At 47.3% G+C, this 23,592-nt stretch overlaps 1 protein-coding gene and 1 long non-coding RNA gene across 7 annotated transcripts in view; one reads left to right on the forward strand and one right to left on the reverse strand.

Moving 5' to 3' along the window:
• LOC134932395 (uncharacterized) overlaps positions 1-1,183 on the reverse strand; it is a 40,852-nt gene extending 39,669 nt beyond the window's left edge. For both annotated transcript variants that reach the window (XR_010179345.1, XR_010179346.1), the window contains exon 1: positions 1,121-1,183. This is a non-coding gene — a long non-coding RNA (uncharacterized LOC134932395). The remainder of the gene's footprint in view (positions 1-1,120) is intronic.
• The window catches only part of PLXNA4 (plexin A4), a 1,021,577-nt gene that overhangs the window by 171,545 nt on the left and 826,440 nt on the right, over positions 1-23,592 (forward strand). The window lies entirely within an intron of this gene.

A 23,592-nucleotide genomic window follows, 5' to 3' on the forward strand; every position in this document is an offset into this window, starting at 1 on the left:
ATCAATTATCAATTAAGTATTGCGAATAGAGGGCCACAATTGCAAATAATATAGCAGCCACATTAATAACTTATATACAGGGGGAGAGTCCAGACTCAGCCAATGAGAAGCTGCTAATAATTGTCATCATCATCATTCTCATCAGTGCTTATTTTGCACCAGCGAGCAAACACCCATGACTCTGTTCAGGTCTACCTGAGTTGCATTTGGATAAACTCCTCCTTACTGTACTTAGCCAACAATTGCTTCTCTTCCCACGCATATTTCACCTCTCCATAAGTGCAGGGAATTTTAAGTGTATGTAACCACGTATTTACATATGTATTCAAGCGTAAGAAAGAGATATATCAAACCTTCTGAAGAGGGAAAATGGAAAGTTGCCCAAGCAACCAATTAGATGCAAGCTATGATTTATCTAGTACATTCTTAAATAATGATAGCTATAAGGTGATTGGTTGGTTTCTGCAACTTCCCCATCTGGCCTCTTTAGAAGGTTTTATAAATCTTCCCCTCTTTTTTTCTGTGTGTACATAGTATGGACATGCATATTTTATGTGAGAATAAACAAGCATATGCCCAACTCTACATGAACCTCACTGTGAGGAAAAAGTCAAGTATGGCTGTTTTACAGAATTGTTAGTAGACAAATCGCAGTTTTTTTCACCCCACAAAAACACTTCTTGTCCACCACCTCTAAGGTCCTTGATATGCTGACCTCCAGGGCCTCATCTCTATACATTAATGGGATGCATTTGCACCTTCCAGTTGTCATTTCTAAACGCATTTCAAATAATGTAATGAAAAGTCTGACAGATACAAAATTGTAAAGTGATAAATATAGTCCAGATGTGCCTTTACCCCCATTCATTTAAGCAGTTATGAGGGTAAACCAAGTATTATTTTAGGAGAAAACCAGAAGAGTTTAAAGAATTTCAAATAATAAGTGACAAAATGGAAGGAGGTTGGACTTAAATGTGTAGTATCTGAGTAATAATAATACCATTGCATGGATGATACATGAAGCACAGCAATTGTTGGGTGTCTATTTTGTTATTCCCACAACTGATATACCAAGAAGGAGCTTAACCTGGAGGACTGGGGTAGAATTGTAGGGTAATACCTGTCACAGCCTTGTAGTAGACGGGTTGAGAAACTGTGAAAGGATGAGTAACCATGGTAACCAGGGTCAGAGGTTACAGCAATGGATGCGTAAACAAATAATACAGTCAAGGTTAGACAGCAAAGAGATCAATACTCATACTGTAAGTACAATGACTATGGATAATGAGAATCTCTATATAACATCCCATTTCCCCCAGAGACATCTCAGGTGTGCCACAACAACAGTGCAGAAGATCAAACAGATCAATTAAAGTTCAGAAGTTAGAGATACAGTCATGATTGCACTCACTATATTGTCAAGTAGACTTTATTACAAGCATATTACAGACTGGAGTCATGCAGGTGGTGGGCACTTCTCATATATACTTTTTCCGCATTGATTTGCACATTGTTTTATAACATTTGTACCTCAGAATAAAAGTTGGGATGTGGGTTTATATAGTCACTATTATGTACAGTAAGTCCTACCTAAGGAGTAACTGGGCACAGCCTTGAAACATCAGCACCTTCTCCACACTTTTATTGTTCTGTACATAGCTGTGCAGCTGTAGGCAGGATTACCAATCATCTCAGACATATAATCAACATGTACTGCACACTCAGGGTAAATATAATGTATTGAGTGTATTATACCCAATAGCATGATATATAACACATACTGTAGTACACTTCAGTGACTATGATGAGAGGTATTCATTGATACTACTGTATATTATTCATGGTATTATAAAGGAATTAACCCAACTAGAAGAAAAGGGATAAATTTCCATTTCTTAGACCACTTTTCTCTAGCATCCATAAGGGATATTGGGGAGACTTAGTATGATGGGGTATAGACAGGGTCCAAAGGAGCCGGTGCACATCAATTTCTTCACTGGGTGTGCTGGCTCCTCCGCTCTATGCCCCCTCCCACAGGCAGTTTAGAAAAAAGTGCCCTCAGGAGAGGATGCACATCTCTGAGCTCCAGAGAGTTTTCTTCAGTTTCTTTTAAACTTTTATTATTTTCGGTATGCTGTTTGGGTAACAGCATACCTGCACCATGGGAGTTAGGAGGGGGACGGTCACCTGCCTTGCGAGGTGTCAGAGCTGCTTCCCCGCTGCAAGACCACCGTCCTGAGAGGCTGTTTGTTTCACCCCTAACAATAGCCTGAAGGTGACGACTGTGGTGAGTACAAACCGGGGGCCCTGCTAGGGGGTCACCCGGTTCATGGTGCAACAGAAAGCGGGCACGGCATACAGGACCCTACTGTGGGGGAACCCGCTAGAGCCCCCGTGTAGACTGGCTAGCGGTGGCTTAAACTAGCACTTGCATTAACAATAGAATATATAGTATATGTATTATATGTCTCTTATACTTACCAGTGTGTATATCTGCATTTCCTAAGCTACTGTACCGTAACCTGATTTTACTCAATCTGCATATTCTGATCATAAAGATACTGTAATTACATATAGACTACTGCATATATCAGGAAAAATAAAAATGAAGGACACATGAAAGACTGAAAGGTGGTTGACCCCAATCGAATATATAGAGGTGTAAGATATCAATTGCAGTACAAATCTAGTTCATCCTTCTGTCACACAGGCAGGTACAGGTTGACGATAGGCAGTGGTGATTGTACAGACTACAATACAAAGGGGGTAATTCAACCTGATCGCTGGGCAGCAATTTTTGCAGTCCTGCGATCAGATAGTCGCCGCCTACAGGGGGAGTGTTTTTTCGTTGTGTAAGTGTGCGAATGCTTGTGTAGCAGAGCTGCACAAACTGATTTTGTGCAGTCTCTGTGCAGCACAGGACTTACTCTTTCAATACGATGAGAGCAGGCTGATCGGGACCGAAGCTGACGTCAGACACCCTACTTGAAAACGCTCGATCCTGCCTGCATTTTTCCAGACACTCCCTTAAAACGATCAGTTACCACCCACAAACGGCCTCTTCCTGTCAATCTCCTTGCGTACGCCGGTGCAAACGGATCCTTCACACCATCCCGTCGCTGACCGCCGATGCCCGTTGCAGGCGTGCAACACGCCGGTGCAGTGCAGTGCATACGAAGTTCGGATCTGATTGCTCGCTGTGGGAAAACGCACAGCAGCGATCAGATCTGAATGACCCCCAAAGTCAGGACAGTTGCTTCTTTTCACTATGCTCCCAGTAAAAGTGCCAGGGGTGCTCAACATTCAACCCTCCAAACTCCATCTGTTGGATGACTACACATCCCAGCATTCCCTGAATGCTAAAACTGTGGTAGCGCATACTGGGATGTGTAGTTACACAACAGCTGGCGGGTCGCATGTTGAGCACCCTAAACCATGGCCAACTTTTTGGGGATCTGAGAATCAGGATAGTCGTGCTAGTCCTGCATCAAAAGATTTGGTTTGTGTAAAGTGATTACAGTATATAATGTGGAATAGAAAGTGTTAAATCACTGACTGCAATTCTTCATGACTGTTCTGTAGTGCTGAGATTTAAGTGCCTTTAATAGCTCTAGAACTAAAGTTTATTTTGATGTGGTGTATCAGTACTGCACTACTTCTGCTCAGGTAACATCCAGTGAATACTATAACATTTTAAGCAGTTAGATGTAATTACATAGTTACTTTAGCTCTATTATGCTACTGAACTGCACCATCTGAAGAGACTGTAAGCTTTACTGTTTGCGCCTGTAAATTCATACTCAATTAAGATTCTGTTCGCTCCTGTAATAGCTGTAACATTTGTCAGTGTTAACTGCATAGCAATTTGTGGTTACCAATGGAATGAAAGTGCTGCACTTTTAAAAATGTTGTGTAGCCTAATGAAGACAAATAAATGCAGTTGTCTTCGTGCATTTCTGAGGAAAACATTTCCAATGCATGCAGAGGAAGGCTTTGTTATGTATGCTGTGTCAGATGATAAAAGACTGTTATTATTTGTAAAGTTTCAGGGCTGTGTAGGAGGAGGGTCGAATTAATGTTTTCCTGGCATAAATTCCTTCCGCATTTGATTCATGAGGATCCAGATCATCACAGTGATTTTGTAAGAATGTTTTAGCTTTCAGCCTGTGACTGTCAGCTATTTAAGTGTAAGCTGCAGAACACATGTACAGAGCTGAAAGCTTTGTGGGACTGTAGGATATTTAGGGTGCTGTATACAAATACAGTATGCATTGTTTGCAGAGAATTTCTATCACAGCTTATTGCAGCAACAGAAGAGCTATAGCCGCAATTTGCCCATGAAAGTTTGTACAGGCAGTTAAATGATGATCGGCTAGTTTATTTTGAGATTCTTCATAGTACTGTAGTGCGGGGCACTGCCGGATATGGCTCGGTGGCGCCAACACCACTGCCTGCTTGGTGAGTCTCTGGGCAGGGGTTGCACAGAGGTCATATAGATTAATACAGGTGAAAATTAGAATATCGTGCAAAAGTTCATTTATTTCAGTAATTCAACTTAAAAGGTGAAACTCATATATTATATAGACTCATTACATGCAAGGTGCGATATTTCATGCCTTTATTTGTAATAATTTTGATGATTGTGGCTTACAGTTTAAGAAAACCCCAAATCCAAAATCTCAGAAAATTAGAATATTACATGAAATCAATAAAAACAGGATTTTATATACAGAAATGTCGACCCTCTGAAAAGTATACTCATGCATATGTACTCAGTACTTGGTTTAGGCCCCTTTTGCATGAATTACTGCCTCAATGCAGCGTGGCATAGATTCTATCAGCCTGTGGCACTGCTGAGGTGTTATGGAAGACCAGGATGCTTCAATAGTGGCCTTCAGCTCTTCTGCATTGTTCAGTCTCATGTCTCTCATCTTTCTCTTGGCAATGCCCAGTAGATTCTCTATGGGATTCAGGTCAGGCGAGTTTGCTGGCCAATCCAGCACAGTAATCCCACGGTCATTGAACCAGGTTTTGGTACTTTTGGCAGTGTGGGCAGGTGCTTTTCTACAGTGGCTAAAATGTGTAAGGGGCACTACAACTGGGCTTTTCCCGTGAGACCATGCCCCCATAATTTTTTTAGATGCGTGCCTGCTGCACGCGCAAAAGTCCCTGGGGGTAAGGTGCTGAAGTATATATTAGCTTACCAAAAATTTAGCCACGGGACAGCCCTGATGATAGGTGAGGCAGGGTTTCCCCTGCCTACCTTTTCCGCACATCACTGATCAAAACTCACCAAATTTCCAGCACTATGTACTGCTGCGTCTCTGTATAATGCCCACATGAACCCTTGGGCTCATATAGTGTGTGCAAATCTAGCTCTGGTACTATCCAGTGCCTCCCCAGCCTTTTACCTCACCTCATGTCCCTGGTAGAGATGTCCCCGGGAATAAGGCATGGGCGCCATGTTCCCGGAAACCTTCACATGCACAGTAGACTCTGGCACAAAGCCTACAGCGCTGTGGCCGGTGCCTGAGAGGAGGGGGGCCACACGGAGCCTGCACAGTGGCCCTCTCCTCTCAAACGGCCTGATTCAGAGTTGCACACAATTGCAATTTTAATTTTCCAGACTACGGAGCTGCTAATGTTAGCAAGTGAAGCTGCCAATCCAGAAATTAAAACAGACACCCACTGGAGCCATTGTAGACTCATTCGCAATTGCGTACACATTAGCAGTCCATATGCAAAAACTAGGAACATCGAGATTAAGGGTAGCCCTATGGTTGTGCAGACTGGACATGGCAGTAGTGACACAGGCACCGTGTTTTAGTACGTATAACCTTGCAGCTGATGGCAGATACATGCCCCGAAAACAGCCATGACACGCCTGTGCTTTTGCAGCCTGTCTCCGTTACACCTCCAAACGGTCACTTCCTGTCAGTCACTTTGTGATGAAATCCTAATTGCGAGCAGAATCGCATCGGCACCTCCCCGCATGCGCAGTGCAATCACGGCATTTGTCTGATGATAATCGCTCACTTGCATGAACATCAGCTATAGCATAGGTCTGCAAACTCGGTCCTCATTACCCCACACGGTGCATGTTTTGCAGGTCTCCTCACAGAATCACAAGTGAAATAATTAACTCCACCTACGGACCTTTTAAAATGTGTCTGTGAGTAATTAATACACCTGGGCACCTGCTGGGTTACCTGCAAAACATGCATGGTGTGGGGTAATGAGGACCGAGTTTGCAGACCTATGAGCTAGTGATGGCTAACCTTGACACTCCAGCTGTTGTTGAACTACACATCCCAGCATGCCCTGCATCAGTTTTGCTATTTGGCCATGCTAAAACTGATGCAGGGCATGCTGGGATGTGTAGTTCAACAACAGCTGGAGTGTCAAGGTTTGCCATCACTGAGCTATAGCATACACAGTCCAAGCAGAAGACTGGCTGTACCTCTTTTGTTTTCTATTGTTTCCCCCTGAACACTCACTTCATTACTCATATAATGTTCATACACTTTCAGTTCCCTTAAGTATCACTCACTAGATGTTCCTAATTATCTGTGCAACGCACACGTCCATCACGTTCAACCTTTTCTAACTTATAGCTGTGTTGTTCTAGAGAAAGGCTAAACAAAGCCCCAGAGACAAAGCTGCCAATATAATCTCATAGGTGGAATAAAATGTCCTGACCCCATAAATGGCATTCTGATTAATTCCTTGAATCAATCATCCCAATAATGATATCTATTAACAAGAGCTAGAGATACCACATCTTGTATGAAAGGCATCAAATCCATTTTTAAATCCAATTAAGGAAACCGTCATGACTACCTCCCTTGGTAGAGAATGAATATGGTGTAACTGTCTTTCCTCTAGTTGTAGTGGATGTCCTCTTGTCACCTGCACAGTTCTTGTATGAAAAGTTCATTATGCAAATATTTGCATTCTCTTGGAATCTATTTATATATGGTAATTAGGTCACCTTTAAAATGACTTTTTTCCAATATAAGCACTGGCGAAAGTATGCTGCCATCACGACAAGACGGATATACACATTGAAACAGTTATTCTGACAGCCTTTGACCAGGAGAGCTATCAAAATAAGGAGCACTCAGTAAAGTAAAAGCATGGCTGCATACAGCCAATCAGGTCACTGGGCATTGTGTGCGGTGCACACGGGCCCCTGAGTCCAGGAGGGCCCACACCGCACCTATTTTTATTTAAACTCAGCCGTCTGGAGTCCTGTGCCGACCTCACTGGCACTGTTAAAACCCCGCAAAAATGGTGCATTTTCACGGAGTTCTGCGCATGCGCAGTAGAGAAGTCACTGGGAAAATGGCCGCTGCACCATTTTCCCGGAGAGCTGTGCATGCGCAGTAGAGTCTGAGCACTCTAGTGCTCAGACTCTATAGCGGCAGAGAGGATGGGGCCTGAACGGAGGAGGCAGCACACCGGTCTCCTCCTCTCTTAAAACACCCATGAATTAAGTGCTTGGTGTTATAATGTACCCCAGCTTCATCCCTTCTCTCCTGGCAATTTGCTATCCAAACCAGAATTTAGCATTTAATGCCGAATAAGTATAGAACTTCTTTACTATAGATAGAGACTGACATTGCCGTTGACACAGTATTCCCGTATTTTTCTCCGTCTACATTACCATTACTAACTGCAAGTTCTGCTGATACTGTTAATCTGCATTTCTCAAACGTCCTGGGACTCTGTAAGGACCATGGGGTATAGACGGGCTCCGCAGGAGACATGGGCACTCTAAAGACTTTAGAATGGGTGTGCACTGGCTCCTCCCTCTATGCCCCTCCTCCAGACCTCAGTTAGATCCTGTGCCCAGAGGAGACTGGGTGCACTGCAGGGGAGCTCTCCTGAGTTTCTCTGAAAAAAGACTTTTTGTTAGGTTTTTTATTTTCAGGGAGCACTGCTGGCAACAGGCTCCCTGCATCGTGGGACTGAGGGGACAGAAGCAGACCTACTTAAATTATAGGCTCTGCTTCTTAGGCTACTTGACACCACTAGCTCCATTTGGTCGGGACGCAGGTCTCACCCTCGCCGTTCGTCCCGTAGCCGCGCCGCCATCCTCCTCACAGAGCCGGAAGATAGAAGCCGGGTGAGTATTAAGAAGAAAAGAAGACTTCAAAGGCGGCAGAAGACTTCAGATCTTCACTGAGGTAACGCGCATCGGTAACACTGCGCGCCATTGCTCCCACACATACACACACAGCGGGCACTGTAAGGGTGCAGGGCGCAGGGGGGGCACCCTGGGCAGCAATATAAGCCTCAAGGGACACTGGCATTTAGGGTAGATACTGCGGAGGCAGTATATTAATAAACCCCCGCCAGTATAAATAATTTGAGCGGGACTGAAGCCCGCCGTGGAGGGGGCGGAGCTTGATCCTCCAGCACTAACCAGCGCCATTTTCTCCACAACACATTGCAGAGAAGCTGGCTCCCCGGACTCTCCCCTGCTGAACACGGTTACAGAGGGCAAAGAAGAGGGGGGGGGGCACATTTAATTGGCGCAGTGAGTGTATATATATGTATTTATATAAAAGTGCTGTACTGGCTGAGATTTTATTCCAGTGTCAGGTGGCGCTGGGTGTGTGCTGGCATACTCTCTCTCTGTCTCTCCAAAGGGCCTTATTGGGGGACTGTCTCCATATAGATTTATCCCTGAGTGTGTTGGGGTGTCGGTACGTGTGTGTTGGCATGTCTGAAGCGGAAGGCTCATCTAAGGAGGAGGTGGAGCAGATGATTGGGGTGTCTCCATCGGCAACGCCGACACCTGATTGGTTGGATATGTGGAATGTTTTAAATGCAAATGTGTCTTTATTACATAAGAGATTGGACAAAGCAGAGTCCAGGGATAAAACAGGGAGTCAATCCATGGCTTTAACTGTGTCACAGGGCCCTTCAGGGTCTCAGAAACGTCCCTTGTCCCAAGTAGCGACACGGATTCTGACTCCAGTGTCGACTACAATGATGCGAGGTTACACCCAAGGGTGGCTAAAAGTATTCATTATATGATTATTGCAATAAAAGATGTTTAGCATATCACAGATGACCCCTCTGTCCCTGAAACGAGGGTATTCATGTTTAAGGAAAAGAAACCTGAGGTAACCTTTCCCCCATCTCATGAGCTGAACGCGTTATTTGAAAAAGCTTGGGAAACTCCAGACAAAAAACTGCAGATTCCCAAGAGGATTCTTATGGCGTATCCTTTCCCTGCACAGGACAGGGTACGGTGGGAATCATCGCCCAGGGTGGACAAGGCTTTAACGCGCTTGTCCAAGAAGGTGGCGCTACCGTCTCCAGACACGGCAGCCCTCAAGGATCCTGCGGATCGCAGACAGGAAACTACTTTAAAATCAATATATACACATACGGGTGCTTTGCTCAGACCGGCAATAGCGTTGGCTTGGGTTTGTAGCGCTGTAGCAGCTTGGACAGATACCTTGTCAGCTGACATTGATACCCTAGATAGAGATACCATTTTATTGACCTTAGGTCACATTAAGGACGCAGTCTTATATATGAGAGACGCTCAGAGAGACGTTGGGCTGCTAGGTTCGAGAGCCAACGCCATGGCGATTTCTGCTAGGCGTGCCCTGTGGACCCGCCAATGGACGGGTGATGCTGACTCAAAGAGGCATATGGAAGTTTTGCCTTACAAGGGTGAGGTTTTATTTGGTGAAGGTCTCGCGGACCTGGTTTCCAAAGCTACCGCGGGTAAATCTACCTTTTTACCTTATGTTCCCCCACAGCAAAAGAAAACACCTCAATATCAGATGCAGTCCTTTCGGCCGTATAAGTCCAGAAGAGGTCGGGGCTCTTCCTTCCTCGCCAAAGGTAAGGGTAGAGGGAAAAGTATGCCTGCTACGGCTAGTTCCCAGGAGCAGAAGTCCTCCCCGGCTTCTACTAAGTACACCGCATGACGCTGGGGCTCCACTGAGGGATTCCGCGCCGGTGGGTGCACGTCTTCGACTCTTCAGCCACATCTGGGTTCAGTCAGACGTGGATCCTTGGGCAATGGAAATTGTATCCCAGGGATACAAGCTGGAATTCGAAGACGTGCCTCCTCGCCAGTTTTCAAATCGGCGTTACCAGCTTCTTCCCCAGAAAGGGAGATAGTTTTAGATGCAAAAACTGTGTCAACAACATGTGGTTGTCGAGGTTCCCCTAGTTCAACAGGGGAAGGGGTACTATTCAACCCTGTTTGTGGTCCCGAAACCGGATGGCTTGGTCAGGCCCATTCTAAATCTAAAATCCCTAAACCTGTACTTGAAAAAGTTCAAATTCAAGATGGAATCGCTCCGGGCGGTTATCTCCAGCCTGGAACGGGGGGATTTTATGGTGTCACTGGACATAAAGGATGCATACCTTCATGTCCCCATATATCTCCCTCATCAGGCATACCTGAGATTCGCTGTACAGGACTGTCATTACCAGTTTCAGACATTGCCGTTTGGGCTTCCACGGCCCCGAGGATTTTCACCAAGGTAATGGCGGAAATGATGGTGCTCCTGCGCAGGCAGGGAGTCACAATTATCCCGTATTTGGACGATCTCCTGATAAAAGCGAGATTGAGAGATCCGTTGCTGAAAAGCGTGTCGCTCTCCCTGAGAGTGCTGCAGCAACATGGCTGGATTCTAAATCTACCAAAGTCACAGTTGGTTCCAACGACTCGGCTATCTTTCTTAGGCATGATTCTGGACACGGAACAAAAGAGGGTTTTTCTCCCAATGGAAAAAGACCAGGAACTCCAGAACATGGTCAGAGACCTGTTAAAACCGACAAGAGTGTCAGTCCATCAATGCACTCGAGTACTGGGAAAAATGGTGGCGACCTACGAGGCCATCCCCTTCGGCCGGTTTCATGCAAGGACATTTCAGTGGGACCTTCTGGACAAGTGGTCCGGGTCCCATCTTCAAATTCATCAGAAAATAAGCCTGTCCCCCAGGGCCAGGGTGTCTCTCCTGTGGTGGCTGCAGAGTACTCACCTTCTAGAGCAGGCCTGGCCAACCTGTGGCTCTCCAGATGTTGTAAAACTACAAGTCCCATCACGCTTTGCCACGGTTTTGCTATTAGGGAATGCTAGAACTGAGGCAGGGAATGCTGGGATTTGTAGTTTCACAACATCTGGAGAGCCACAGGTTGGCCAGGCCTGTTCTAGAGGGTCGCAGGTTCGGCATTCAAGACTGGGTTCTGGTGACCACAGACGCGAGCCTCCGAGGATGGGGAGCAGTCACACTAGGAAGAAACTTTCAGGGCCTATGGTCAAGCCAGGAGGCTTGTCTATATATCAACATACTGGAATTAATGGCCATATACAACGGCCTACGACAAGCGGAGAATCTTCTTTGCGACCTACCGGTTCTGATTCAATCGGACAACGTCACAGCCGTGGCTCATGTAAACCGCCAAGGCGGGACAAGGAGCAGAGTGGCAATGGCAGAAGCCACCAGGATTCTTCGCTGGGCGGAAAATCACGTAAGCGCTCTGTCAGCAGTCTTCATTCCGGGAGTGGACAACTGGGAAGCAGTCTTCCTCAGCAGACACGATCTCCATCCAGGAGAGTGGAGACTTTATCAGGAAGTTTTTGCAGAGATAACAAGTCTTTGGGGACTTCCTCAAATAGACATGATGGCGTCACGCCTCAACAAGAAGCTTCGGAGGTATTGTGCCAGGTCAAGGAACCCTCATACAGTAGCAGTAAACACCCTGGTGACACCATGGGTGTTTCAGTCGGTCTATGTGTTCCCTCCTCTTCCTCTCATCTCAAAAATATTGAGAATCAATATTGAGAGGCACTGTTTGTCCTGTATGCAGCCAACAAGGTTGGCGCTCCTGCTTCTAATCAGACTGTTGCTCGCTGGATCTGTAACACGATTCAGCAGGCTCATTCTACGGCTGGATTGCCGTTAACAAATTCGATAAAGGCCCATTCCACTAGGAAGGTGGGCCCTTCTTGGGCGGCTGCCCGAGGCGTCTCGGCTTTACAGCTTTGCCGAGCAGCTACTTGGTCGGGTACAAACACTTTTGCAAAATTCTACAAGTTTGATACCCTGGGTGATGAGGACCTCATGTTTGCTCAATCGGTGCTGCAGAGTCATCCGCACTCTCCCGCCCGGTCTGGAGCTTTGGTATAATCCCCATGGTCCTTATGGAGTCCCCAGCATCCTCTAGGACGTAAGAGAAAATAAGATTTTAAACCTACCGTTAAATCTTTTTCTCCTAGTCCGTAGAGGATGCTGGGCGCCCGTCCCAGTGCGGACATATTTCTGCAAGACTTGTATATAGTTGTTGCTTACATAAGGGTTATGTTACAGTTAAGTTCAGTCGTTGGCTGATGTTGTTTTGTTCATACTGTTAACTGGTTGCCTATATTCCAGGTTATACGGTGTGGATGGTGTGGGCTGGTATGAATCTTGCCCTTAGATTAACAAAAATCCTTTCCTCGTACTGTCCGTCTCCTCTGGGCACAGTTTCTCTAACTGAGGTCTGGAGGAGGGGCATAGAGGGAGGAGCCAGTGCACACCCATTCTAAAGTCTTTAGAGTGCCCATGTCTCCTGCGATGCCCATCTATACCCCATGGTCCTTACGGAGTCCCCAGCATCCTCTACGGACTAGGAGAAAAAGATTTACCGGTAGGTTTAAAATCTTATTATTTCACTAGGGTTGTGTCTATGGGGGTAATTCAGAGCTGATCGCTGCTGTGCGTTTTAGCACAGCGGGGAGCGATCAGGTCCAAACTGCGCATGTGCATGCACCACAATGCACAGGTGTGTCACACGGCTACAAAGCGGATTGCCGCTCAGCAATGGGTTTGTGCGAAGGATCCGTTCACACGGGCGATCGCAAGGAGATTGACAGGAAGAAGGCATTTGTCGGTGTCAACTGACTGTTTTCAGGGAGTGTCTGGAAAAACGCAGGCATGTCCATGCGCAGGGCCGGCTCTAGGCATGTTCGAATAGAGCGGCCGCGCAGGGCGCCACCCTTAATGGGCGCCGCGCGCTGGCGCCGCCATATTCAAAGCTGGAGCCGGCCCCGTGCAGCATTGGCCCGGCCGTGTGTGCGCTATGCGCGCTGCGCGGCGCCGGTGTCTAACGTCAAACGCCGGCAGCGCGCATAGCGCACACAAGTGGCCGCCCGCACCTGGACCCGGACCCGCACTCGCCCGGCCGCACTCCCGCACTCGGACAGGCTCAGCAGTACTCCTCCCCCTCTCAGCGCCGCAGGTATTGGGGGGGAATTAATCTGGTACTGTGGGGGCATATCTGGCACCGTGGGGGCATTTTTGGCACACTGGGGGCATTTCTGGCACACTGGGGGCAGATCTGGCACACTGGGGGCATATCTGGCACACTGGGGGCATATCTGGCACACTGGGGGGCATTTCTGGCACTGTGGGGGCATTTCTGGCTCTGTAAGGGCATATCTAGCACTGTGGGGGCATATCTGGCACACTGGGGGCATTTATCTGGCACACTGGGGGCATTTATCTGGCATACTGGGGGGCATTTATCTGACACTGTGGGGGCATTTATCTGGCACTGTGGGGGCATATCTGGCACTGTGGGGGGCATATCTGGCACTGTGGGGGCATTTCTGGCTCTGTGGGGGCATATCTGGCACTGTGGGGGCATGTCTGGCACACTGGGGGCATTTATATGGCACACTGGGGGCATTTATCTGGCACACGGGGCATTTCTGGTACATTTCTGGCTCTGTGGGGGCATATCTGGCTCTGTGGGGGCATATCTGGCTCTGTGGGGGCATTTATGTATTTGGCACACTGGGGCCATTTCTGGCACACTGGGGGCATTTCTGGCACAGTGGGGGCATTTCTGGCACAGTGGGGGCATTTATCTGGCACTGTGGGGGCATTTATCTGGCACTGTGGGCATTTATCTGGCACTGTGGGGACATTTATCTGGCATTGTGGGGGCATTTATCTGGCACTGTGGGGGCATTTATCTGGCACTGTGGGGACATTTATCTGGCACTGTGGGGGCATTTATCTGGCACTGTGGGGGCATTTATCTGGCTCTGTGGGGGCATTTATCTGGCACTGTGGGGGCTCTTCTGTATCTGGCACTGTGGGGGCTTTTATCTGGCACACTGGGGGCATATCTGGCACACTGGGGGGCATTTCTGGCACTGTGGGGGCATTTCTGGCTCTGTAAGGGCATATCTAGCACTGTGGGGGCATATCTGGCACACTGGGGGCATTTATCTGGCACACTGGGGGCATTTATCTGGCATACTGGGGGCATTTATCTGGCACTGTGGGGGCATTTATCTGGCACTGTGGGGGCATATCAGGCACTGTGGGGGCATATCTGGCACACGGGGCATATCTGGCACTGTGGGGGGCATATCTGGCACTGTGGGGGGCATATCTGGCACTGTGGGGGCATTTCTGGCTCTGTGGGGGCATATCTGGCACTGTGGGGGCATATCTGGCACACTGGGGGCATTTATCTGGCACACTGGGGGCATTTATCTGGCACACTGGGGGCATTTCTGGTACATTTCTGGCTCTGTGGGGGCATATCTGGCTCTGTGGGGGCATATCTGGCTCTGTGGGGGCATTTATGTATTTGGCACACTGGGGGCATTTCTGGCACACTGGGGGCATTTCTGGCACAGTGTGGGCATTTATGGCACAGTGGGGGCATTTATCTGGCACTGTGGGGGCATTTATCTGGCACTGTGGGCATTTATCTGGCACTGTGGGGACATTTATCTGGCATTGTGGGGGCATTTATCTGGCACTGTGGGGGCATTTATCTGGCACTGTGGGGGCATTTATCTGGCACTGTGGGGACATTTATCTGGCACTGTGGGGGCATTTATCTGGCACTGTGGGGACATTTATCTGGCACTGTGGGGGCTCTTCTGTATCTGGCACTGTGGGGGCTTTTATCTGGCACTGTGGGGGCATTTATCATGCACTGTGGGGGCATTTATCTGGCACTGTGGGGGCTTTTCTGTATCTACATATCTGGCACTGTGTGGCCATTTATGTATCTGGCATTGCTGGGGGGCATGTCATGTGTTGCTGGCACTGCTGGGGGGCATGTCATGTGTAGCTGGCACGGCTGGGGAGCATATCATTTAGTGTTCCCACTAGGCGTTTGTGGCTAGGCAATGTGTCTAACGTGCTCTGCCTGGCGCAAAGTGTCTAACGTGCTCTGCCTGGCACAAAGTGTCTAACGTGCTCTGCCTGGCGCAAAGTGTCTAACGTGCTCTGCCTAGCGCAAAGTGTCTAACGTGCTCTGCCTGGCGCAAAGTGTCTCGGAGGTTCTACCTGGTGCATTGTGTATTAACTGCACTACTGTGTGGTGTAATGCGAATTGCCACTATTATGTGGCCACGCACCTTCCCCACGAAGCAACGCCCCTAAATTTTTGTCCATGCTTTACCATGTAGGTAGATGAGCAACAAGCATTACAGTATGTACATCATTTTGCCCTCCTAACTTAAAAATGTGCCCTCCCTGCCCTAAAAAGTGAACACTATCGTGTAGCTGGCACTGCTGGGGGGCATATTGTGTGTAGCTGGCACTGCTGGGGGGCATATCATGTCTATCTGGCACTGCACATTGTGTATCTGGCACTATACTGGAGACATTATGTGTATCTGACACTATACTGGAGACATTGTGTATAAGGAACACTACTGTGGCTGTTATGTGTAAGGCTGCTAATTGTGTGCGTAGAGGGGGTGTGAAAACATTCATTTATAGTCTAATAATATGAAGTTATGAGGCCACGCCCACTTTCCAAGAGGCCACACCCACTTTTCCTGGAAAAAGGGGGGGGGGCGCTTTTACATGTTTTCGCTCAGGGTGCTAGTAGGCCTGGAGCCGGCCCTGTCCATGCGTTTGCAGGGAGGGTTTCGGACGTAAATTCCGGTCTTGGACAGGCTGATGTGATCACAGCGGCTGAATAAGTCCAGGGCTGCGCAGAGACTGCACAAAATCTGTTTGTACAGCTCTGCTACACATACGTACAGCTAAAATACACTCCCCCTGTAGGCGGTGCAGAAATTGCTTGCTAGCGATCAGGTCTGAATTAGGCCCTACGTTCCCTTCCTGATCAGGACCAGGAAGTGACAGCATGAGAGGGCAGTAGACAACTTATGCCCTTATAGCACTTAAATGTTTTATCTATTCTCCGTTCATTTGGGGCTTTTTAGTTTTATCTCTGCACCATTGTACGCTCGCCACACTTCGGGCTCGGTGTCTCACTTCGCTTGCCACAGGTTACTATTCCAAATAGTTTGTGACATGGACCCGGGGGCTTATGGGAAAGGTCTTCTCCACGAAGGGTAACTAGACGCTACCATGAGGTGTGATGGATGCCCTGCTTTTTCAGAAGCACAGGAGGTCTCCCTCAAATTTTAGAGTTTCCCGGACATTTTACGGGAGCGCTAGCAAGCATTTTTTTATGTCATAAAATACATTTTAATATTACATAACATACAGCACAGTATATATCCCTGCAGGACATGTAGGGGCCTATTTAGCAAGCCAAATTTTACTAAAATTACTTTCTCTATCGTCCTAGTGGATGCTGGGGTTCCTGAAAGGACCATGGGGAATAGCGGCTCCGCAGGAGACAGGGCACAAAAAGTAAAGCTTTAGGATCAGGTGGTGTGCACTGGCTCCTCCCCCTATGACCCTCCTCCAAGCCTCAGTTAGATTTTTGTGCCCGGCCGAGAAGGGTGCAATCTAGGTGGCTCTCCTAAAGAGCTGCTTAGAAAAGTTTAGCTTAGGTTTTTTATTTTACAGTGAGTCCTGCTGGCAACAGGATCACTGCAACGAGGGACTTAGGGGAGAAGAAGTGAACTCACCTGCGTGCAGGATGGATTGGCTTCTTGGCTACTGGACATTAGCTCCAGAGGGACGATCACAGGTACAGCCTGGATGGTCACCGGAGCCTCGCCGCCGGCCCCCTTGCAGATGCTGAAACGAGAAGAGGTCCAGAATCGGCGGCAGAAGACTCCTCAGTCTTCTTAAGGTAGCGCACAGCACTGCAGCTGTGCGCCATTTTCCTCTCAGCACACTTCACACGGCAGTCACTGAGGGTGCAGGGCGCTGGGAGGGGGGCGCCCTGGGAGGCAAATGAAAACCTTTTTTGGCTAAAAATACCTCACATATAGCCTCCGGGGGCTATATGGAGATATTTAACCCCTGCCAGAATCCGTTAAGAGCGGGAGACGAGGCCGCCGAAAAAGGGGCGGGGCCTATCTCCTCAGCACACAGCGCCATTTTCCCTCACAGAAAGGCTGGAGGGAAGGCTCCCAGGCTCTCCCCTGCACTGCACTACAGAAACAGGGTTAAAACAGAGAGGGGGGGGCACTAATTTGGCGTTAGAAATATATAAAAAAGATGCTATAAGGGAAAACACTTATATAAGGTTGTCCCTATATAATTATAGCGTTTTTGGTGTGTGCTGGCAAACTCTCCCTCTGTCTCTCCAAAGGGCTAGTAGGTCCTGTCCTCTATCAGAGCATTCCCTGTGTGTGTGCTGTGTGTCGGTACGTGTGTGTCGACATGTATGAGGACGATGTTGGTGAGGAGGCGGAGCAATTGCCTGTAATGGTGATGTCACTCTCTAGGGAGTCGACACCGGAATGGATGGCTTATTTAGGGAATTACGTGATAATGTCAACACGCGCCAAGGTCGGTTGACGACATGAGACGGCCGACAAACAATTAGTACCGGTCCAGACGTCTCAAAAACACCGTCAGGGGTTTTAAAACGCCCGTTTACTTTAGTCGGTCGACACAGACACAGACAGGGACACTGAATCCAGTGTCGACGGTGAATAAACAAACGTATTCCTTATTAGGGCCACACGTTAAGGGCAATGAAGGAGGTGTTACATATTTCTGATACTACAAGTACCACAAAAGAGGGTATTATGTGGGATGTGAAAAAACTACCGTAGTTTTTCCTGAATCAGATAAATAAAATGAAGTGTGTGATGATGCGTGGGTTCCCCCCGATAGAAAATATGGGCGGTATACCCTTTCCCGCCAGAAGTTAGGGCGCGTTGGGAAACACCCCTTAGGGTGGATAAGGCGCTCACACGCTTATCAGAACAAGTGGCGGTACCGTCTATAGATAGGGCCGTCCTCAAGGAGCCAGCTGACAGGAGGCTGGAAAAATATCATAAAAAGTATATACACACATACTGGTGTTATACTGCGACCAGCGATCGCCTCAGCCTGGATGTGCAGAGCTGGGGTGGCTTGGTCGGATTCCCTGACTAAAAATATTGATACCCTTGACAGGGACAGTATTTTATTGACTATAGAGCATTTAAAGGATGTATTTCTATATATGCGAGATGCACAGAGGGATATTTGCACTCTGGCATCAAGAGTAAGTGCGATGTCCATATCTGCCAGAAGATGTTTACAGACACGACAGTGGTCAGGTGATGCAGATTCCAAACGGCACAAAGGTGTATTGCCGTATAAAGGAAGAGGAGTTATTTGGGGTCGGTCCATCGGACCTGGTGGCCACGGCAACTGCTGGAAAATCCACCGTTTTTACCCTAAGTCACATCTCTGCAGAAAAAGACACCGTCTTTTCAGCTTCAGTCCTTTCGTCCCTATAAGAGTCATATCTGCCCAGGGATAGAGGAAAGGGAAGAAGACTGCAGCAGGCAGCCCATTCCCAGGAACAGAAGCGTCCCACCGCTTCTGACAAGCTCTCAGCATGACGCTGAGACCGTACAGGACCCCTGGATCCTACAAGTAGTATCCCAGGGGTACAGTTTGGAATGTCGAGACGTTTCCCCTGCGCAGGCTCCTGAAGTCTGCTTTACCAAGGTCTCCCTCCGACAAGGAGGCAGTATGGGAAAAAATTCACGAGCTGTATTCCCAGCAGGTGATAATTAAATTACCCCTCCTACAACAAGAAAAGGGGGTATTATTCCACACTATATTGTGGTACTGAAGCCAGAAGGCTAGGTGAGACCTATTCTAAATCTAAAAAAATTTGAACACTTACAAAGGTTCAAATCAAGATGGAGTCACTCAGAGCAGTGATAACGAACCGGGAAGAAGGGGACTATCTGGTGTCCCGAGACATCAGGGATGCTTACCTCCATGTCCCAAATTTGCCCTTATCACTAAGGGCACCTCAGGTTCGTGGTACAGAACTGTCACTATCAGTTTCAGACGCTGCCGTTTGGATTGTCTACGGCACCCCGGGTCTTTACCAAGGTAATGGCCGAAATGATGGTTCTTCTTCGAAGAAAAGGCGTCTTAATTATCCCTTACTTGGACGATCTCCTGATAAGGGCAAAGTCCAGGGAACAGTTGGAGGTCGGAGTAGCACTATCTCGGATACTGTTACAACAGCAGGGGTGGATTCTAAATATTCCAAAATCGCAGCTGATCCCGACAACATGTCTCCTGTGCTTAGGGATGATTCTGGACACAGTCCAGAAAAAGGTGTTTCTCCCGGAAGAGAAAGTCAGGGAGTTATCCGAGCTAGTCTGGAACCTCCTAAAATCAGTGCATCATTGCACAAGGGCCATGGTAAAAAAATGGTGACTTCCTTCGAAGCAATTCCAGTCGGCAGATTTCATGCAAGAACTTTTCAGTGGGATCTGCTGGACAAATGGTCCGGATCGCATCTTCAGATGCATCAGCGGATAACCCTATATCCAAGGACAAGGGTGTCTCTCCTGTGGTGGTTACAGAGTGCTCATCTTCTAGAGGGCCGCAGATTCGGCATTCAGTTTTGGATGTTGGTGACCACGGAGGCCAGCCCGAGAGGCTGGGGAGCAGTCACACAAGGAAAAAATTTCCAGGGAGTGTGATCAAGTCTGGAGATTTTTCTCCACATAAATATAGCTAAGGGTAAATTTATAATGCTCTAAGCTTAGCAAGACCTCTGCTTCAAGGTCAGCCGGTATTGATCCAGTGGGATAAAACATCACGGCAGTCGCCCACGTAAATAGACAGGGCGGCACAAGAAGCAGGAGGGCAGTGGCAAAAACTGCAAGGACTTTTCGCTGGGCGGAAAATCATGTGATAGCACTGTCAGCAGTGTTTCATTCCGGGAATGGAAACTGGGAAGCAGACTTCCTCAGTAGGCACGACCTCCACCCGGCAGAGTGGGAACTTCATGGGGAAGTTTTCCACATAATTGTAAACCGTTGGGAATTACCAAAGGTGGACATGATGGCGTCCCGTCTGAACAAAAAACGGGACAGGTATTGCGCCAGGTTAAGAGACCCTCAGGCAATAGCTGTGGACGTTCTGGTAACACCGTGGGTGTACCAGTCGGTGTATGTGTTCCATCCTCTGCTTTTCATACCTAAGGTACTGAGAATTATAAGACGTAGAGGAGTAAGAACTATACTCATGGCTCCGGATTGGCCAAGAAGGACTTGGTACCCGGAACTTCAAGAGATGCTCACAGAGGACTTATGGCCTCTGCCGCTAAGAAGGGACTTGTTTCAGCAAGTACCATGTCTGTTCCAAGACTTACCGCAGCTGCGTTTGACGGCATGGCGGTGGAACGCCGGATCCTAAGGGAAAAGGCATTCAGGAAGAGGTCATTCCTACCCTGGTCAAAGCCAGAAAGGAGGTGACCGCACAACATTATCACCACATGTGGCGAAAATATGTTGCGTGGTGTGAGGCCAGGAAGGCCCCACGAAGAAATTTCAACTCGGTCGATTCCTGCATTTCTTGCAAACAGGAGTGTCTATGGGCCTCAAATTGGGGTCCATTAAGGTTCAAATTTCGGCCCTGTCGATTTTTCTTCCAGAAAGAATTGGCTTCAGTTCCTGAAGTCCAGAAGTTTGTCAAGGGAGTATTGCATATACAACCCCCTTTTGTGCCTCCAGTGGCACTGTGGGATCTCAACGTAGTTCTGGGATTCCTCAAAACACATTGGTTTAAAACCAGTCAAATCTGTGGATTTGAAGCATCTCACATGAAAAGTGAACATGCTCTTGGACCTGGCCTGGACCAGGCGAGTGTCAAATTGGTGGTTTTTTTCTCAAAAAAGCCCATATCTGTTTGTCCATTCGGACAGGGCAGAGCTGCGGACTCGTCCCCAGTTCTCTCCCTAAGGTGGTGTCAGTGTTTCACCTGAACCAGCTTATTGTGGTGTCTTGCGCCTACTAGGGACTTGGAGGACTCCAAGTTGCTAGATGTGGTCAGGGCCCTGAAAATATAGGTTCCAGGACGGCTGGAGTCAGGAAAACTGACTTGCTGTTATCCTGTATGCACCCAACAAACTGGGTGCTCTTGCTTTTAAGCAGACTTTTGCTGGTTGGATGTGTAATACAATTCAGCTTGCACATTCTGTGGCAGGCCTGCCACAGCCAAAATATGTAAATGCCCATTCCACAAGGAAGGTGGGCTCATCTTGGGCGGCTGCCCGAGGGGTCTCGGCTTTACAACTTTGCCGAGCGGATATTTAGTCAGGGGCAAACACGTTTGTAAAATCCTACAAATTTGATACCCTGGCTAAGGAGGACCTGGAGTTCTCTCATTCGGTGCTGCAGAGTCATCCGCACTCTCCCGCCCGTTTGGGAGCTTTGGTATAATCCCCATGGTCCTTTCAGGAACCCCAGCATCCACTAGGACGATAGAGAAAATAAGAATTTACTTACCGATAATTCTATTTCTCGGAGTCCGTAGTGGATGCTGGGCGCCCATCCCAAGTGCGGATTATCTGCATTACTTGTACATAGTTACAAAAATCGGGTTATTATTGTTGTGAGCCATCTTTTCAGAGGCTCCGCTGTTATCATACTGTTAACTGGGTTCAGATCACAGGTTGTACAGTGTGATTGGTGTGGCTGGTATGAGTCTTACCCGGGATTCATAAATCCTTCCTTATTGTGTACGCTCGTCCGGGCACAGTACCTAACTGAGGCTTGGAGGAGGGTCATAGGGGGAGGAGCCAGTGCACACCACCTGATCCTAAAGCTTTACTTTTTGTGCCCTGTCTCCTGCGGAGCCGCTATTCCCCATGGTCCTTTCAGGAACCCCAGCATCCACTACGGACTCCGAGAAATAGAATTATCGGTAAGTAAATTCTTATTTTTCCCAGCTATGTAGGAAAGGAATAATGCAATTATCTTCTCAGTTAATGCCTGACTCCTACTACATAGCATTGCAGAGAGCACGCCATTGGGTTTTACAGTGCTTAACGTTCTGTGCTATTCAGGTAGCAGGAAAACTCTTAATATTACTTAAAGGCTTACCTTATATAATGTGTCTAAGTGAAGAAAATCTTTTTCTTGCACAAAAATGCAGGAAAAGATGGAAATGTACCCATCAGTCCCGGTAGGCTGTCGAAACTCTTCCCACTCTCCTCCCTACATGTATGATAGATAGATAGATAGATAGATAGATAGATAGATAGATAGATAGATAGATAGATAGATAGATAGATAGATAGAAAGATAGATAGATATTTTCTATGTATACACATTTCCTACAGCCATAGAGAGATTAATATGGTAATGACGCTGGGCACATGCGGCTGGAGAGTGGGATATGGGCTGTTTCTCTTGGTACTGGCCTGTATGCTCTCAGTGCCACATTTGATGATGCAACACTGCTGAAGAGCTGGACCATCAGGATGCACATGCTCTGACTTCCAACCTTGAAGCACTGCATAAAAAACAGGAGTCTATCTTTTTGGACTTCCAAAAACAATGCTGCTGGAGACCTCACAGGGACAGCAAATTAAGGCAACTTATGTCCCTGAGAAGTTTTTTGCTGCATAGCGGGGAAAATGTAGGTAAAAATGCAAATAATTCTAATTGTGACGATATTGGTTGAAAGTATTCAAGCCAATATTGTGATTATAGCTAAATAGACCCCAGAGTCATTTCCACACAAGTGTCATCTTCAACTGCATTGCAAAAGAACAGCTGAAGGAAAGCATCTAGGAAATAGAATGGCATATAGATCTGTTGATATGCTGAGCTGTCTATACTGTGTACATAGACAGCAATGAAATACACGACTTGGAGGTTACAATAAAATGATGTCAGATTCTGTTTGGAACATATCTCGAGTGGACGAGAAGAAAGCAACACAATTTTTATTTTTATAGTGCAGGCAGTACATTGCCAGGGTCCCCGAGGGTAGATACGACTGACAGAGGTTGCATGCCTATATAAGTTATATCCTTTTCTTATCCTTAGTCCAATCTGTACTCCAGAAAGTCAAAGCAATGAGAATCATGCACTTGAAAAGGAACCATTACACAATGCAAGCATGTCTCATTTCCTAGATTCAGATTTATATCATAGTTCTAAGAAGGTACAATACTATACTTCACTTGCTGACTGTTACACATATCATACTGGGCTAGAAAAAGATAATACAAAGAAAATTAAGGTACAATGTAATCATTTGTAGGACTATCCTTCCTTTGAACAATATTAGACATTTTTTATAGTATCTGGTTTTTAAGTTGTTTTTTAATGGGGTCAGTCTTTATTCCTTGCTTGTCTATTAGCCAATCAGATTATTGGTATGCTGTCAGCAGAGAGTATATCAGGATGCGTAC

This window comes from Pseudophryne corroboree, chromosome 6 (genome assembly GCF_028390025.1).
Source record: "Pseudophryne corroboree isolate aPseCor3 chromosome 6, aPseCor3.hap2, whole genome shotgun sequence".
Lineage (NCBI taxonomy): Eukaryota > Metazoa > Chordata > Amphibia > Anura > Myobatrachidae > Pseudophryne > Pseudophryne corroboree.